Consider the following 18,176-nt stretch of genomic DNA (forward strand, 5'->3'; position numbering starts at 1 on the left):
TGGGTGTTAGAACTCAGTTTCTTTGCAGTGTGGCTTAGCTTGTTGTGACTCGTTGCATGAAAGAGATTCTCAGATATTTCAAAGTGCCTGTGTCTTCACTGCTACTTTAAATATATCTCCATAAAAAAGTCAACATGGAATTCTCAGCCTTCAGTCAGTCTTTGGTAATGAAAAGAAGACCTGGAAATAGTCTATTCAGTATGGGATTCGTTGTTCTTAAGATTCAACAAACAATAAAAACCCCAACTGGGATAGGATTATAATCAGTAAATTTCAATTAAAAATACACTCACCTTTATTTTTGTAATAGTTTCAATAGCTAATGGCAATGTAATGAATCTTCAAAAAGACTAAAAGAAAAAAAATTAAATGGTTTCACTATAAAATGATTATTTTAGTAACCTCAATTTTGTTAACCTCAATTTGAATATAACATTATATGCACAAGTATAGAAATATCTCATACATATCTGTAATTTTTCATATGTCAATTAAAAGTAGAGGAAAAGAAGGATGTAAGGAAGTGAGAGGGAGTGGAGAAGGACAATCCAAGGAGAGCAGCATAAAAATATCAATGAAGTAGACAGCAGGGCTTGACATCCAATTCATAGAGTGCTTGCTTGGTAGGCATGAAGCTCTGGGATTGATTTCCAGCAATGCATAACCAGCCATGGTGATACATGCCAATAATGTCAACACTCAGGACATACAGACAGGATGATTGGAAATGCAAGGCTATCATACAAAATTATATTTCAAAACAATCAAGAAAAAATGAGGTATCATAGTAATAACAATAACAGCCAAAAGGAAAATTTTCATATGATTTTTATTGTTTAATCATGTGTTAAATGTTTGTTTCAAGTAGTTAACAAAGTACATTAGACATATCGAATTTCTTAACTTTCACAAAATCCCTATTGGAGAGTTATCACTGTTTCTGTTTTAATAAAATGTGAATTGAAATCTGGTAAAATTAAGCAGATCATTTAGTGTTGGGTCATACCATCAGTCACTAAAAGGTGGAGCCAAGATCTGATATCAGCAAGAACTTGTGTGTTCTTATGAACTCAGCAAGACTATATGCCACTGAAGGGTTTGGCTCACAGTCAAGAAGGCCAGTGAAGGTATCACAGAAAGGCTGCCCTTGATGCTGTGTTTCAAAGGGCTAATGGAGTTCCGCAAGTAGGTAAGTCTGGTAATGCTATTATTGCTAGTCAGTGGGAACAGAACTAAAATGGCTTGGAAGGCCCAGGGCTGTACAAGGTATCATACATTATTACAATTTTAAAGGGATTAATATAGGAAGAGATTTTTTTTAACAGTATCGATGTTTGCAAAGAGATGAATTATAGGATACTGTAAAAACGTGGAGTCACTGCCACCCTGCAGGCAATGTGGATGAAGGACTGAGGGAGGAGAACAAACAACTTGGACCATTGAGGCTACTTAATGGAAATAGAATAATGACAAGGGCCTTGATAGGGAAAAAAAATGCTAAAATAGAGACGCCTAGCATGGAGCAGCAGGGACTACACCCCCAACTTCTCCTCGTTTCATATGCCAAGCTTGAAAAAAAATGGTGCTCATTGACTGAAACCAGCTGGCACCAGGGCCCTAAGGAATCTATAAATATGTCTATGAAGTCAGCCTCCAAGGGTGTGGAATAAGGTAAAACTTCTAGATTGTGTCTGCAGAGGCAAATGGACATTGTTCGATACATTATAAATGTTTTTGTATGACACTGAATGAATTTGGAAAAGTTTGGAAAAATTTGGAGTAATTTTGAAAGGCCAAGTACATTGACTGACAATAGAATATCTATTTCCTGGAAAAGAAGATAATAAAGTCATAGTTAAATTTGATGGGAGTATGTCCCCAGATGTTTCTGAAACCTGACTCTGCACAAATACAGTAGTAACTTAATACTAGCTCAGATTCAGCAAATTAAAAGCAACATTTTCAATTCCTTCTAACTTAGTTAATATTTTCATAATTAGCCAGAAGATTTCCTGAATGAAGATGAGATATGTGGATATTTTATGCTGTTACTGAATTATCTTGGCTCAGGAATAGCTCCATGTTTCTTTCAGGCAGAAAACAAAGTTCCTTTCATCTGCTTTTAATTCAAAAGTAGACTGAATGAATTCAGTTAAAGGTTATTTTAAAATATCACCTTTAGCTGAGATCATGCATGGAAGAATTCAACCCCCAAAGGATAGAATTTTGGAAAATAATGTGCAACCAAAGTAACAGGCTAGATAAAGGGAAGGAAGAACATTCTAGATGGAATCTCCAAATAATATGAACTTATTTATTCATGTTGACATTTGACAAAAATATAAGATGATTCTAATGCTATCACAAAGATAGGTGGGAATGCACCTTATGAAGAAACTGAGTGGGGCTTAGGAAATTCAGTTAGTGACTAATAATTCTGTTAGCTAGCATTTTCACATATTCATATGTTCATCTGAATATACTCATAATGGTTTACTGTTGTTTTTATTTTACATGTAAGAAAATACATCTAGCAGGTTTTAAATGACTTTTACAGGATCTGGATTTAATACATGATACTGCTGAGCTCCATAAACTTGGACTTCTTGACTCTATAGGTCAGTGTGTGTGTGTGTGTGTGTGTGTGTGTGTGTGTGTGTGTGTGTGTGTGTTTGAATGAGAGTAAATAGCAGGGCAACACTGGATAAAGCATATTAATCTTTAATCAGAATTAATTATATAAACTATTCAATCAATTTGTAAAATTAGCTGAGGACATGAAATCTCTGCGGATACATTATCTGTCTTCATTTTATTTCTGAATTTTCTCATTTCCTAAATAGAGATCAGAACTACTAGAGTGTAAAGCTGTTAAAGTAAGCATAACAAAGCCAAAGACACTCACTATATTTGGCAAAGGATATTTGAACAGTCATGATTAGCCCAAGGCTGACCTTGTCATAAATAGTGTTTTGCTTATGCAGTGGGACCCAGACTTGTTCTGCAAGTTCACGAGGTTGGTCTCCTTCTTTCGTAAAGCAGTGATGACTGACCCAAAAGTATAGGTAGAAATACGTATTAATTTTAGTAGATTATGAGTTTTTCTTGTCTAGCATGTGGGCAAAATTTGGGAAGCCAGTCTTGACCAGTATAGTGTAGAAAATAAAAAGGGAGTGGGTCAATGAAAGTATTCAGGAATTTGTTCAGACAAGAAGACAATCTTACAATAACTAAACTCTTTTCTCTACTTCCTGGTATTCTATTTGCCCCGCCCTGTCTGAAGAATGGAGAACTCCCTGGTTAATTCATGCCCTCACATAGGCATGTTTAAAGGAGTTCGGCATGGTCTCAAGGGACATCCCTTTCTCCAAATTTGAGACTTTTCATTTAATCACTCTCTGTTTGCACGTTTAAAAACTATATTACTGTTGTAAAGTAAAAATAATATAGTGGCTTAGAAAGTAGAAATTGTTAAATAGATGTAATAACAAACGTTAAAAAAGGTTGTTCACTTACAGCTACTGGGGAACTATAGATACCTTTCCATGTAACATGATACTTTCAGACGTTCTTTGACAGTTAGTTTCTCTCTTTTGTTTATTATTCATTTTCATCAACTGACAGAAAAATAGAGGTGTTCATAATAGTTTAATAAAAGAATGTGGGAAAATAATTAAGTACAAAATAAGCAGTAAAATAAAAATATTTTTAAATAAAATAAAATGTGATGCACTTAAAAGCATATACTTTTGAAGTTTTAAAGTAAAAAACAGAAAAGTTAACCTTTCTGACATAACTTCTTATATTCGGGTTACACAGGAAAAAATTGGTCCATTTACATGACACTTTTTCTGTAAACTCAAGCCTCTTTTAGGTTAGCAGAAATTACCCCAAATTATGAAACAAAAACCACACTTTATATCATTCAAATTTTTGTCATTGTGATGAGCTGCTGTAGGAGAAAAACTCTGCAGACTCACACACTCATTTTGGCTCATTGTCACTGTCCTGGGAGGTTCTGAGGTCCGCTGGCTTCTTTGTTTGTGGCTCTTAGGCTGAGGCAGAGTACCATGGCCACGGGTTCTTGTGGTGATGGAGATTGCTTACCTCAACTCAGCTGAGAAGACAGGAGGGAGGCAGGCAAGAATCTCTTCCAGGCGTTTAATTCCTCCCACTAGGCCTCAGCGCCAATAATGCCATTCACTTTTGGATTCATCAGCAGATTCTCCCACTGACTCGTTCAGGAACCCCCCACCCCCACCCCATGGTAAAGTCAATGTTCTAAAGTGCATCAGCTGGGATGTCAGCCTTCAACAGGTGAGCTTTTGTGGACTATTTCAGGTATAAGTCAGAACATACTTTGGCTTTCCTTGTTGTAATTTGTTACTTATTTTAGGATCAACACCAAAGGTGGAATTAATGGTTAGTTTATATTTGATGAGAACGGCAGTGATTTTGCAGGTTGTTCTTATTTTCCACCTGTTGGGCCTCAGGGTTCTTACTCCAGGGCATGATGAGCATTTTAGAGACGTATTTGAGAGTTGCATCAAGTAGAAGACGTACAGGGTTTTTCTTTAAAATAAAAACAGGGCAATTGTTACCACACACACACACACACACACACACACACACACACACACACACACACAATTAGCATATAATTTATTTTTGAATATAAATTGTATATGTGAGGCTCTGAAAAATTCTATGCTTCTAGATAACAGTATTCAAGTAAAAAAGCAAGGGTGTAAGGTTAATGACACTAGTGGGACCAAAAAAAGTCATTAAAGGAAAGTCATCTAAGACACCCAGTATCATGGCGCATAAGGAGAAACATGTCTGTGGTTGCACTGATAAGACTATTGGTGAATTGGAGCCCTTAACTAAATAGCAATATGAACTATCCACTGAGATTGTTTTTTTAATTTGTTAAGCTTATTGGACTTAAATGTAAGGTCGATTGATGCTTGATTATGACACCATTCATATGTTTTGTTTTATATGACATTAGTTACTTTAGCTACATACATCAGTACATACCAAAGGGCAAGGGAACCACATTTGTCTGCATAGCTTTACTCTCAGTTGTCTGGCCAATTGTCATAAAGATCAGCAGTCCAGAAAGTTGCTCTAATGCATACAAAATATTTGAAGTCAACAGGACTTATACCTGGTCTATGTGCTATTCTTGAGTGGCTATCTTGTGCTGAGCAGTTTAGACAAGATAACATTACCCAGTTATCTGAACCATATAAGTTACTAAAAATGAAATGAGACATATCCCTTTGCCATCTACAGATGAACTTTCCATGTCAGAAAGTCAATCAACACTGACCCCTTATTCCCTTCCTAGTAGTGACTCTTCCCCATTCACTCTAGTTGCTTGTCACATTTTTTTTAATTTTTATTTTTTATTAATTTATTCTTGTTACATTTCAATGGTTATCCCATCCCTTGTATCCTCCCAATGTCACATTTTTATTGACATTATACTTCTATAGGTCCTATACTTACTTTTATACAGAATATGTTATTCATAAGGACAATATTTTGTAAATTCACCCATACACTACAAAGTTTATACATATAATGCTAAAATGTTTATCACATTATTGGACTGACTGTTGGGTAGAATTTGAACTACTCTTTAAGAAATTAAAGGGGATATCAAACATGATCACAGCTTAATGACATTGAGATTTTTAGGGTAGGGGTTCTGGTATTATGTTGCATCTGACCTTTGACGTAAACAAATTAGACTTTTCTACTAATTTATTTGACAAGCCACTTAATCTTTTCAAGCTATGATGTTACCCTTGCCAAGGTTATGCTAACACCTATGTCATGAGTTCTCTTTGAATTTTATGATATATAAGTGCATGGGTCCTACTTGTAGGTTTCTAGGACCCTCTGGATCCTTCTACTTTGCCATTCTCCCATGCTTCTCTCATCTAGAGTCCCACTAGAATGTCCTCCCCTCTGTCTCAGTTTCCCAGTCAGTGAAGGCTTTCGTGGGACATGCCCCTTGGGCTAATATGCAGATATAAGTGAGTATATACATTTGAGTCTTTCTGCTTCTGGGTTAACTCACTCATTATGATAATTTCTAGCTCAATCCATTTATCCACAAATTTGGGTCCTGCTCAAACTAAGGCACCAGCCAAGGACAATACAGGTGGTAAATCTTAAACCCCTACCCAGATCTAGCCAATGGTCAGAACATTCTCCACAGTAGAGTGGAGAGTGGGATATGACTTTCTCACATACTCTGGTGCCTCACCTTTGACCATGTCCCCTGGAGGGGGAGACCTGGTGGCACTCAGAGGAAGGACAGCAGGTTACCAAGAAGAGACTTGATACCCTATGAGCATATACAGGGGGAGGTAATCCCCTTGAGGAACAGTCATAGGGGAGGGGAATAAGGGGAAAATGGGAGGGAGGGAAGAATGGGAGGATACAAGGGATGGGATAACCATTGAGATGTAACAAGAATAAATTAATAAAGGAAAAAAATAAAAGTTAATGTGATCAAAAAAAAAAATAAGTGCATGGGTCTTGTTAGTGCTCAAACCCTATCACACAAAAACGCCATTCTAAGGTGTTCTTAAATGGCCATGTGACATTTTCAAATTTTTATTTTACTGGTGCTGGAGATAAAAATGTATGGCCCTGCACATGCTAATGTAATCTCTCTATTACTGACCTGTAGACTAGCTGAAATCTAAACCAACTTTACTGAAGCCAACACTAAAATGCTATTCCGTTCCATAAGCCACAATGAATGCCTATGATGATCTCAGGGTGTCCCAGAGAGCGCATGTAGTGGGCTCTGAGATGCAAAAATATGTGTCTTCTCATGTTTCTCTGTCTCCCTCTGCACCATGAGGCATCACTACGAAAGGGAACCTGATAGGTCCTGAGAGTAGACCTGAGAATCCAGTTTCTGAGTAAAGAGAAGGATTTTAGCTCTATATGAGGAAGGGCTAGGATGCTAGGCCTTATTTCTTTCTTAAGACAAAGGAGAAATGTAGACTTTATATTTCCTGGGGAGGCAGGCTGAATAAGATTGCATTCCGTGAACGTTGCATAAAAAAAACCTAGCATCACGTTTGAGAGCCGGTCTGGTCCAGCTGACCCTGGGGGGCATGGGAAGCCATCATGGAAAGTAATATCACTCTGAATCTGTAAGCCAAATTAAACTCCTGCTTCCTCCAGTTCCTTTGGGCATGGTGTTTTACCACAGTGACAGAAAAAGAAAGAAAAAGACAAAGAAGACCATATTCTGTATGCAGAATTAAACTAAAAACTGACAAAAGACCTTACCACATTTGGAAAATACCAGAGAGAAGTATTCCAAGGTATTTAAACTGATTGCAACTATTTCAAATAGAACTCTAATAGTTTAAGAATAAGAACAAGATTTACCACACTGGACTACATCAAAAATCTGCACATCATAGAAGCAACATAATAGAGAGTGTAGCCTGTAGTAGCTAAGAAGTCTTTGCTAGCTAATTATTTGTAAAGAAATTGATGGGTCAAATATATAAAGAACTAAAAACTTTTAACAAAACAGGTAGCCAAATCAATGAATAGGAACTAATATGCACAGAAATTTCTCAGAAGAACAGATGGACAAATAAAGATATAAAAATTCAATATATTGAGCCATTAGGAAAATGCATCCCAAAAACTACACTCCATTCCACCCCATTCTAGTTAGAACAGCTATTATAAAAATTAATTATTTTACAGTATTGATAGAAATATAATTTAGTATAGTCAGTATGAAAAACTGCATGGAGTTTCCTAAGAAAAATAGAATTACTGTATGATACTGCTATGACATTCTTAAAAGAATCTGAAAGAATTATAGTACATTGAGAAGAAAAGTCAGCATACAGTAGATGTGCCTAAATTCCTATATTTATTGCCATCAAACTGTGATACCACCCTAAAGGACCACTGAGAGATGGATTGGTGAAGACAATATCAGACACACACACACACACACACACACACACATACACACACACACACACACACACACACACACACACACACACACACACACATATTATTCAACCCAAATAAATCAAATCAAATAATTTTCAGCAAAATTGACGAAACTACGCGTAATCAGTTTAACTAAGCAAAATAAGTGAGAAATAGAAAGATATATGTGGGACAGTTCATCTAAGAGCTGGAAATACATGAAAGTTAAGATTTAATGAGAAGGAACTCAAGAAGTGATTGCTAGGGAGCGGTGAGGAATCCGAGTGCATAGACAAAAGCAAAGAAAACAGAGAGCCATTGAGACAGTAGCGATCACCAAATGCATGAATGAATAAGTGATCAAGAAGTTCACTCATACGTACAATTAATATGCATGAACCAGCATTTGTTCTCCGATCATCTATAAAGCTAGTTAATTGTTGTTTTGCCCCAATATTCTGGTTTTCCATTGTTCAAAGCACATTATCATTTAACTAAACTTCCCGGGGTAAATATACTATCATGAACAAGGGCAAATTACTACTCTGAGGCATTAGCAAGATGAAGGAGGAAACAATCTGGCTATTAGGATTAAATAGTTCCCACTGAAGTTGAAACAATAAAAATGTCAGTTGAGAAACTTCATGACAAATCATAGAACACTCAAGTATGTAAAATTTGAGCAGATACGGGACAAACTTCTGTTATCAAATTTCCAATATCGACTTTAGTGTAACTTTAGTGATTTAATAGATGAATCGGTGAAGGAAGATAAACTGCTGAAGAGATAAGTTGGGACCCTCATGGTGAATGGCAGGGATGCATCACACAAGTGGGCAGGAGAAGTAACAGGCAAAACTGGCAGGTGATGTTCATCCAGAAAAGCCCAGAATGAGGGAAGCGACAGAAGAGGAAGTTGAATATATACATAATGGAATAACATTTCCCAGATTTTAAGAAAAGCAAGCACATTGATCCTCAGCTTGCTTACTTAGGACTAAAGGTAAAATATGTAGGGAATGAAGAAAACAAAACTGAATTTCATTGTATTGTTAATTACATAAGGCGCATATGTGTTTCTATTCAAAGATAGTGTGGTTATTTTTTTCAGTCAAAATTATTCACTGTAATGCCTCTATAGGTACAACACACACACACACACACACACACACACACACACACACGAGAATAAACTGTGAGTGCAAGAAAACAGTCAAAGTGTACGAGTACAATGCAGGGTTTATAAGCCAACTGTGATTTTTTTTTAATGCAGTCATTTGAATAATAAAAGTGGTAGTCTTAATATATGTCTAAATCTAATTATATAGCATTCCTTGGAACAGACAACCCACACTTAAACTTTAAGTGTCAGAAATCAAATGCAATTTTTCTTAAGACTAAACTGAATTTGATCATATCTGAAGAGATTATGTTGTTGGTATTGGGGTTGGCATTTCCCTTACTCCCTTCACTTTTTGTAATCTTCAGGGACAACCCATTCTTGTTCTGCTTTGAAAAGTTCTGCAAGTAAAGTTGGCAGTGCCTTTTCTCTTGACACATGCTACTATGACGTGTAGCAACTGGAAGTTTGTTCCATTATTCATTTTAGCAATAGAAATAAAACCAAAAGCGTGAGATTCAAGCTACCCTCTCCCCCGTCATCCACTTCCTGCTTGTTTTTACTTGTTCATTCTGTTTCTTTATTGAGGCAGGGTTTCATTAGGTAGCCCTGGCTGGTCCCAAACTTGCTATGTAGACCACAGTAGCCTCTGCCTCCCCAGTGCTAGGCTTAAAGGCATAGGCCACCACACACAGCTACCATTCTCCCTTTTTGATGTTGATTTAAACCTGATCTCTTGCTTTACAGCTTTAGAATTTTTCCTCTATTTAAAACCCTACTGACTATTTCATTGACAGTCAATAAAACAATTACCGTGGTGACTGACTAAGCTATCACAGAAACAGCAGGGAAACTTACAAGGCTAAAAAGTGCAGATGAACATTTGAGGTGCTGATTTTGACAGGGCTCCCAGGAGATTCTAACCTGGCAGGAACCCTTACAAGGTTTGCTGACTCTGGAATGTCTTAAATCTAGATTACTGCAGCCTAGATTTTACTCCCTTGCAAAAATCCCAGCTCCCCACCTCCTGCTACCTGTAAAAGTACAGTGGTAAGTAGAGATGATGAAGGTGGTGACTGCATTGGTCAATGAAAATACAAAGTTTGATTAAAGAAAAGCGCCCTTTTAAAGTACGGGCTGTGTAGAGCACAGGGAAAATTTCAAAGGCCTCACTTGTCAGATGGCTGGCTGAGTGGATGGATGAGAAAAAAATTCAGGTTGAAGGGCAATGCAGGAAAGCTACCTTAACATAGCCAGTAATTTTGTCTATTCAAATGTGTTTGCCCTGAAGCCAAAGAGCCAGCTGTGTTCTGCTGGTTGATGTGTGAAGCAGAAAGAACACTGTCTAATTTTTATATCCAGTTGAGCCTGAAGTACCTCGGAATGGAGAGGGAGGTAGTACAGCTTAGCCCCACCGTGGATCCTTATTCATGCAAGAATCACTCTGCAGCTACCCAGTAGTCCTAATTGCATTAACCCTTCAACCACACGGTGAAGAAAAGCAGGGATTTGTGATCTAATTAATTGGTTGTACAGCAGTAAAGGGTAAGATTTTTTTTACTTTGAAAAAAAATTGTTAATGATAGATTTATCTTGTTTTCCTTTTAGGCGTTGATGAATGTCTCCTAGCTTTCTTCTAGTCCATTTCTTGCCCTTTAGATTTTCTTTCGCAGTAGTCGCAAGTTCTTATGAAAATAAGAGGATGTCACAGACTACTTATTTAGCTCTCTCAGTGGACAGACACTGAAAGATCTGTCTACCTGAATGATTTAACTCAGCAAAATTTAGCCATTTTTTATGGAATTCTGCGACATTGTTTAGAAATTACTTCCTCATTCATATATATATATATAAACTTTATGAGTTATCTTAGTAATGAAGTCAAGTATACCAAAAAAAAAAAAAAAAAGAAAAAAAAAACAAGGAGAGCCTTTCCTTTGACAAAAATCAGAGAATTAGCTACTTGGTTACTTACATCTAGATAATTATTAATTAATATTAGATTTGCATGACTAAACTAAAGTGGCTCCATGTTGTCTCTGTAAAATGTAAATATTTTAAAGGCAGATTGGGGCCATATCTATACAGATAAAGCAGATACAAGATAAAGTAGGATTCAAGGGTACTCATTCAAATATGCATTCTGCTAGACCAAACACTATGACCTAAAAATTCTTTAGCTTTAAGGTCACCTAGAGATAAGAACTTGAAGATTCTCAGATGTTAAGAAGAAAAGTAGCTTATGGGAACTAAAACAATGCCATTGCTCTCCAGTTTCCCAGACAAGAAGAAAAGACTGTGGGGAGTCATACTTCTTGTGTGACAAGAAGCCCTGTGTGTCTTGCCTTTGGAATGAATGCTACATTCCACATTCTACTCTCTGCTCTCAAAAAGCAGAAAGAATAGATCTGCCATGCAATTCTAGAAAACCTATCTATATGTGACTTTCAGCCCATATCATCTGAGTCCCAATTCTATTGCCCATAGAAGTGACAATTGTCACAACCCTTATCTCACGTAGTAATTGTGTGTCTTAGTGTCTGTAAAATGCTTACAATAGCTTGGCACATCCTTTAAACTCACTTCATAATAAGTTCATATTCTTTAAGATTGATTGCTTCATTAATAAATTTAAACTCATGCTTTACCATAAGTGACAATATATCTGTTCTTATTCATCTTCCGTTGACTATCTAAATCTCTGACTTGGCAGAGGAATGAGTATTTGCTAAGTGGACAGATCATGCCTGGCATTACTGTTATGCTACCATCTACATCAGAAAATGCTGCAAAGGAGGTATGATTAAGCCTACTGCCCCGAGAAAAATAGGGAAATCATGTCAAGCTTTGTCTATTGTCTTTGCCTTTGTAAGAAAGTCCATGAAACATAGGCAATGATATGTCTTCCTCAGAATACCCAGTTAAGATAGAGAAACATCACTACTCTATATGACAAGCCATTCTAGATTTCTAGTGTCTCTGATATGAATAATCACAAAGTTGTACTTAACCAAAGCACCGATGATATATGTGCATGACTCTTCTGGATGCCAGTTGGTCAGAATGAGTCAGAGTTCAGTTGTACTATATGTCATGATGTGTGTAATAGGTATCTTCTCCTATAGAGGCTTCTCTTCAGGGGTCACCAGAGCATCAAACAGGATTTCTGGGATGCAGTGGTGTGGAAAGTGTGAATTCTGTATACCAACTATTTTCTAGCTCTCTCTGCTGTGTGAGAGAATGAGTATCTGAGTCTCTGAAGTTGAAAGTAGCCAAATATGGAATTTTGACTCTTGGAAATTAATACCTGTCACAGTTCCTGGAGATTGTAAGGAAGTACAAAAATGTGCTACTGACTTTGGGGTGGTTGAAACAGTAGCAAACAAACAAATGGGTAGTGATTCTTAGTGATATATACTTGGACATTGTATGCCATTCAGATAAAAATTAAGGTTTGAATTTGCCAGTTCAAGGTGGCAAAGATGTTGATATCAGGGAAAAGAAGAAAGATGATGTACAGGAAATGAAAGAACCTATATCACTCAAAATTTTAGTGGCCATTCTATGTTGACGTTAGAGTCCTGCTTCTTTGACTAGCTTCTGTCTTTGAGAAACAGCTAGATGCCTTGCTCGTACAAGCCTTCCATTGTATTGAACTGTTCTCTCCTTGTTAATTGTACAATAATTAAATGCATGTGGTATATAATGAGCACACAACAATAAAAAAAAACATGGCATCATTCTAATCTGGCCACACCTGAAGAGAGCTATAAGATGGAACAAGCTCAGATCATCACTGTTGGACAGCTAGGGGTCAAAACAAGGGAGGTTACTAGGGGAGAAAATTGAGAATATATTACTTCCTATTTTTGCGCAGTATACAAGATTCTGTCCACCTTTTAAATATATATCTGAGCTTAGATGGAAAGAAGAACACAAAATGGAAAGAGAGATAGATAGAGAGATGGGGAAGAGGAGAAATATAGAGGAAGAGATGAGGAAGAAGATGGAGAAGAAAAGAAAGTAAGAAGGGAGAGAAGAAGACAGACTACAGGAAAATGGAGGCAATGATGTAAAGGAAATATAATGGGAAGTTCAGATCTCATGAACTGAAGCAATCAGCAAGTAGATGGATGAGTGTTAGAGAATATAGGCTGGAGGGCCTGGGGAACTGGACTTGAACTTGCAAACAAGATCAAGTGAGGTAGAGGATCTGAATTTGCATAAAGACAAATCTATATATGATAGATTAGAAAGAGTCTTCCCATAATGCAGAGAGGGGTCCTGGATGACTTTGTTCTGCTCTGGGCTATGGGTGGAGGAATAAAAACTTCCTTGAAAATTGAAAAACCAGGCAAGTGGCAAGGGTAGAATTTAATTTTCAATAGACACATAAGACTAGACTTTACCCAAGGCTACAAGTCAATGTAAAACTGATTGCAAACCAGTGAATTTCATAGAGTATAGCAGGAAACCAAAGCAAAAGTCCTTCACAGATTTACACCAACAATCACCATATTTCCAAGATCAAAAACCAACCTGCTATGGTGAGCACATGATAAAATTATAAGCCAAATAAAGCAATATTGAATCAGGACAGGAGAAAGAGCATAGCAGTAGAGAGCACTGGATAGTTTTGCAGAGAACCCTGTATGATCTCAGCACCACATGGTGGCTCACAACCAACAGCAGCTTCAGGTCCCAGGAATCTGATGCCCTCTTTGGGCTTCTGAGTGTACTGCATGCACACACACACACACACACACACACACACAGAGAGAGAGAGAGAGAGAGAGAGAGAGAGAGAGAGAGAGAGAGAGAGAGAGAGAGAGAGAGAGAGACAGACAGACAGACAGACAGACAGGCAGGCAGACAGACAGATGTAAAAATAATAAATAAAATTTCTAGGTCCTGAGGCACAAAGACAATGGGAAGATCAAAAAAAAACTTTAAATAATTCAAATTAACATGGAAAGCCACATGGAAAAGAATCTACTGTTCACTAGAACACAGGCTTGAACAAATATCCAAAGAGAACTCTAGAAGTAAAAACAATAGCCCTCTATTGAGTTTTTGAAATACATCATATACTTACAATAACATGTAAAATAGTGACTGAAATTCATAAAATGTATTCTGATGTGGTAAAGATCTAAATTAAACTTAAGGAAAGCATAAAGGAACAGAATACATATCTATGTCAACCACTCAAAATGTAACATGGAGGGCTGGAGAGATGACTCAGCAGTTATGAGCTCTGGTTGTTCTTTCAGAGGACACAGTTTGATTCCCAGAACCTGAATGGTGCCTCAAAATGTATCTCAAATTCCTTCTTCTGGCTTCTGTAGGCACAAGGCATGCAAATGGCGTGTAAGTGAACATGCAAACAAAACATCCATATACATAACACTAACAACAAAACCAGTAAACTTGTTTTTGAAATGTAGTAATTTTTCTTAAATGTAGCAAATGATGAAGAAGCTCCAGATCCAGGGGCCCACAGGAAATTCAGAAGCAATGGACCCAGGTCATGTCATCAGAAGATGCTTAATATAAGTGGATGGCAGCAGAAATAAGAGACTCAATAAAACCTAAGAGTAGACAACAAAGAAAGCAGCCTCTTCAACACCATAAATCCCTTCTTGTTCTTAATGCACTGTGGGTCTTAATTCTGGTAATTTCTGGAACTTAATTTCTTAGTATTTGACCTATTTAATTTGGAGCATTTCCTTGCCAACATCTGGGGTCTGGTATCTTTGTCCTCTGTCCTCATCCTTAAATTCCCTGTAATTACATCCCAAATTTCTATAGGTCATTTCAATCAGTGAATCTGATTTTGATGCTTTCCTATTTCCTACATTGTGTGTGTGTGTGTGTGTGTGTGTGTGTGTGTGTGTGTGTGTGTGTGTCACTGTTTGCATGCGGCACCCATGGACACACAAGTGAAGTCCAGAGAAGAATGTCAAGTGTCTTTCTCTACAGCTGTTGTCCTTCCTACTTTCAGATAGGGTCTGAAGCTGAGGCTTACCATTTTGGTTGGGCTGCTAGGCCACCAAACTCTTAAAATCCACCTATATATGTCCCCAATGCTTTTTTTTTTAAATGTGAGTGCTGGAGATTCAACTTCAGGTCTTCACGCTTTCCCAACAATGCTTCATGCCTTCTCTCTTATACAATGGAACCATCTTCCAACCCCCAAACGTACAGTTTAAAATGCTCACTAATACTTCAAGAATCTCTATTTGAAATGTTCTCTCCACAGCCATACCTCAAGTGGTCTCCTCTCTCTTGTTGGATTAGGATTAAGTTTCTACTCAGAATACATGACAGCTTCATGGGATTGTTAAATGTACTTGCTAAACAACACACATTGTATTACTAGTGGTCTCTACTCTATGAGGAAAATGGCATTTTCTCTGCTATCTCCCAAATCCTCCTTATTTGAGCTACTTCAGCATTCTGTTCACACCACAGTTATGATAATTTATATCATTTTATATTTTATAATTAAACTATACTACGTGGAATGTACTTGTCACTGCCCTTCCTTGACTAATGCTTCGGTATTTAAATATTACCCAGGAACCTTCAAACCACAGATTTTCTCTTCCAGTTTATGGTCAAGTAATTTATTGTCTACTGTATGCTTTCTTGGAAAAGAGGGAAACAGTTTGTTAGTTTGGCAGTTATAGTGCAGGTTGCTACTTGTGATGGAGACTAGGGAGCCCTTGGTAACAGGCCTTCTGCAAGGCTGTCACCCACAGCCATGTGCTGCCTCATAATTAGGGAGAGGAGATGAGCAATTGAGATGACAGTACACCTCACAATAGCCAGCAGGGTACGGCTGGTGACACAGGGCATGACCAGGTCAATTAAAACCTGTATGGACTACTCAGAATACAGCACATCTCTGTTGGCATTGTAATATTGTGGATAATATATGACTAGATATGATGACTTCTATAATTAATAATGGTTAATGTATTTTAATCATCCTGAGAAGTACTCTTGGCTAAAAGCATCTTCTAGTCTGTTTGTCTGAACTGCTTCGTCTTTCTTGATCTTGCTCCACTCCTTATAATAAGGCAGTATGCACTGTGATTTCAGATGCTAGCTTGGCTGTTCTTCTAATGGTTTAACGATAGAATTAGAGAATGATTGTTTTAAGTTACATGTATTTATTTGGTGTGTGTGTGTGTGTGTGTGTGTGTGTGTGTGTGTGTGTGTGTGTGTGTGTTGGCATTCACATGCCTGTGTGTAGATCAAACAACAACTGTGCTCTCCTTCTACCACATAGGTCAAATTTATGTCACTAGGCTTGGAGGAAAGCACCTTTTTACTCACCAAGCAACCTACATACCCCTGAGAAATTTTTTTCACTTGAAGTAAAATAACTTTTGTTTCTATAGGGAAAAAAACTGTGTTTATCACTTCTCCCCTTCTCTTCCTTACATGTATGTATGTATATATATATATATATGTTGAATATATACATATAAATGTATTATGTATGCATATATGTGTGCAACTACTCATTTTTTAAAAGGCAGCTAAAAGTCCATATATACACATATGTCTATACATATATGTGTATACATGTAATTACATGCATATATTATATATATATATAAACACATACACTCACACATACATACACATACACACACACATGCATCAAAGTGTAGTTGTTTTCAAGCCCCATTCCTCTCCCTTTCTCACAAACTCTCTTTCACTGGAACCTTTCTTCTTCCAAACGTCCTGTTTTGGTGCATCCAAGGAAAGATGTTTTCTTCAAGGTTGCCAAATACAATTACCTAAAACACTATGACAGTAACATTTACATAATTCTTGACTGTTTTATGGTTCTTCTTGCTGTAGGTAGTTTATTGTATGTATGTCCAATAGTATATGAAAAAAGAAAAGTAAAAAAGGAAAAATGAGTAAAATAGTTGTATGGAAATATATTTTAAAGAATAAAAAAAAATAAAAAAATAAAAATAAAAAAAAAAAGCCCTGTCCTCACTTTCATAGTTCTTTTTGTGTGTGGCATATTGAGATTCTTCTTTGAGCATGTATGAGTTGGGGTTATCTAATGGAGCATGGGCAACTTATCAGTGTCTATACCAGGGAAGAAAATGACAGTCCCCTCTGTCAACCTTGCTCAGTTGTCAATAGCCACAGGCACAGGGAGGAATGCGGTCTCACAGGCCCTTCCCCAATCTATGATGAAATGTTGAGAGTCCCAATCTTGCTGAGTTCTGGTGCAGATAGCCACAATTACAGTGAGTTAGTGACTGTAATGATTTTGCAAATACAGAAGACTTATTATTATTATTATTATTATTATTATTATTATTATTATTTTATTATATAAATCTCCATCCTCTGGCATGTACATTTTTTTATCCTCCCTTGTTTAATGTTCCCTGTGCCTTAAAACAATGAAAGAGCTAGCTTTGAAAAATGTTCCTTTTCAATAATTTAATTTTATTTTTACTTATGCTTACAGGTGTTGGTGTGGGTTGTGTGTTGTGGACGGGTGCCGGAAGTGGTCAGAAGAGGACAACAGATCCCTGAGACCTGGAGCTGCTAGTGATCATAAGTCTTCTGATGCGAGTGTCAGAACGAAAATTTGGGTCTCCTGAAACAGCAACGAGCACTTTCAACAGCTGAGCCATCTCTCCAGTCCATATCCAGCTTGTTTTAAGCCTGATCACTTCCCTGTGTTCCCTTTGCATTTATTCTTATGCATTCATTCATATATACTTTTGCAAGTAAAATCTCACTTACCTCTTTTCAAAACCAGTGCAGAGTTACTTAACACTGTTACAATCCTGTGTTGGCGAAGTTGAGCTCCCTGCCACGGGTTAGACAAGGCTTGTCTTCCCACCGTCAGCTAAGGAATGGGAGGAACAGTAAGAACCTTTCTGTGACATTTCTTTAGGCAGTATGGCTGAAGGTTAGTTGCTTGGTAGAGACATGTGGGGAGGAGTTTTAAAACTATTATGACCAGTGCCCAAATATTGAAACTCAATGAGTCTAGATTGAGAAATAGAAATAA

General features: G+C 37.2%; 1 long non-coding RNA gene across 1 annotated transcript in view; it reads left to right on the forward strand.

Annotated features, from left to right (window-relative positions):
- Positions 1–1,102: 1,102 nt before the first annotated feature.
- LOC311581924 overlaps positions 1,103–18,176 on the forward strand; it is a 97,858-nt gene continuing 80,784 nt past the window's right edge. The window contains exon 1 of the long non-coding RNA XR_014773934.1: positions 1,103–1,189. This is a non-coding gene — a long non-coding RNA (uncharacterized lncRNA). The remainder of the gene's footprint in view (positions 1,190–18,176) is intronic.

The sequence above is a fragment of the Acomys minous genome (assembly GCF_964271855.1).
Source record: "Acomys minous genome assembly, chromosome: 13".
In the NCBI taxonomy this organism is placed as follows: Eukaryota; Metazoa; Chordata; class Mammalia; order Rodentia; family Muridae; genus Acomys; species Acomys minous.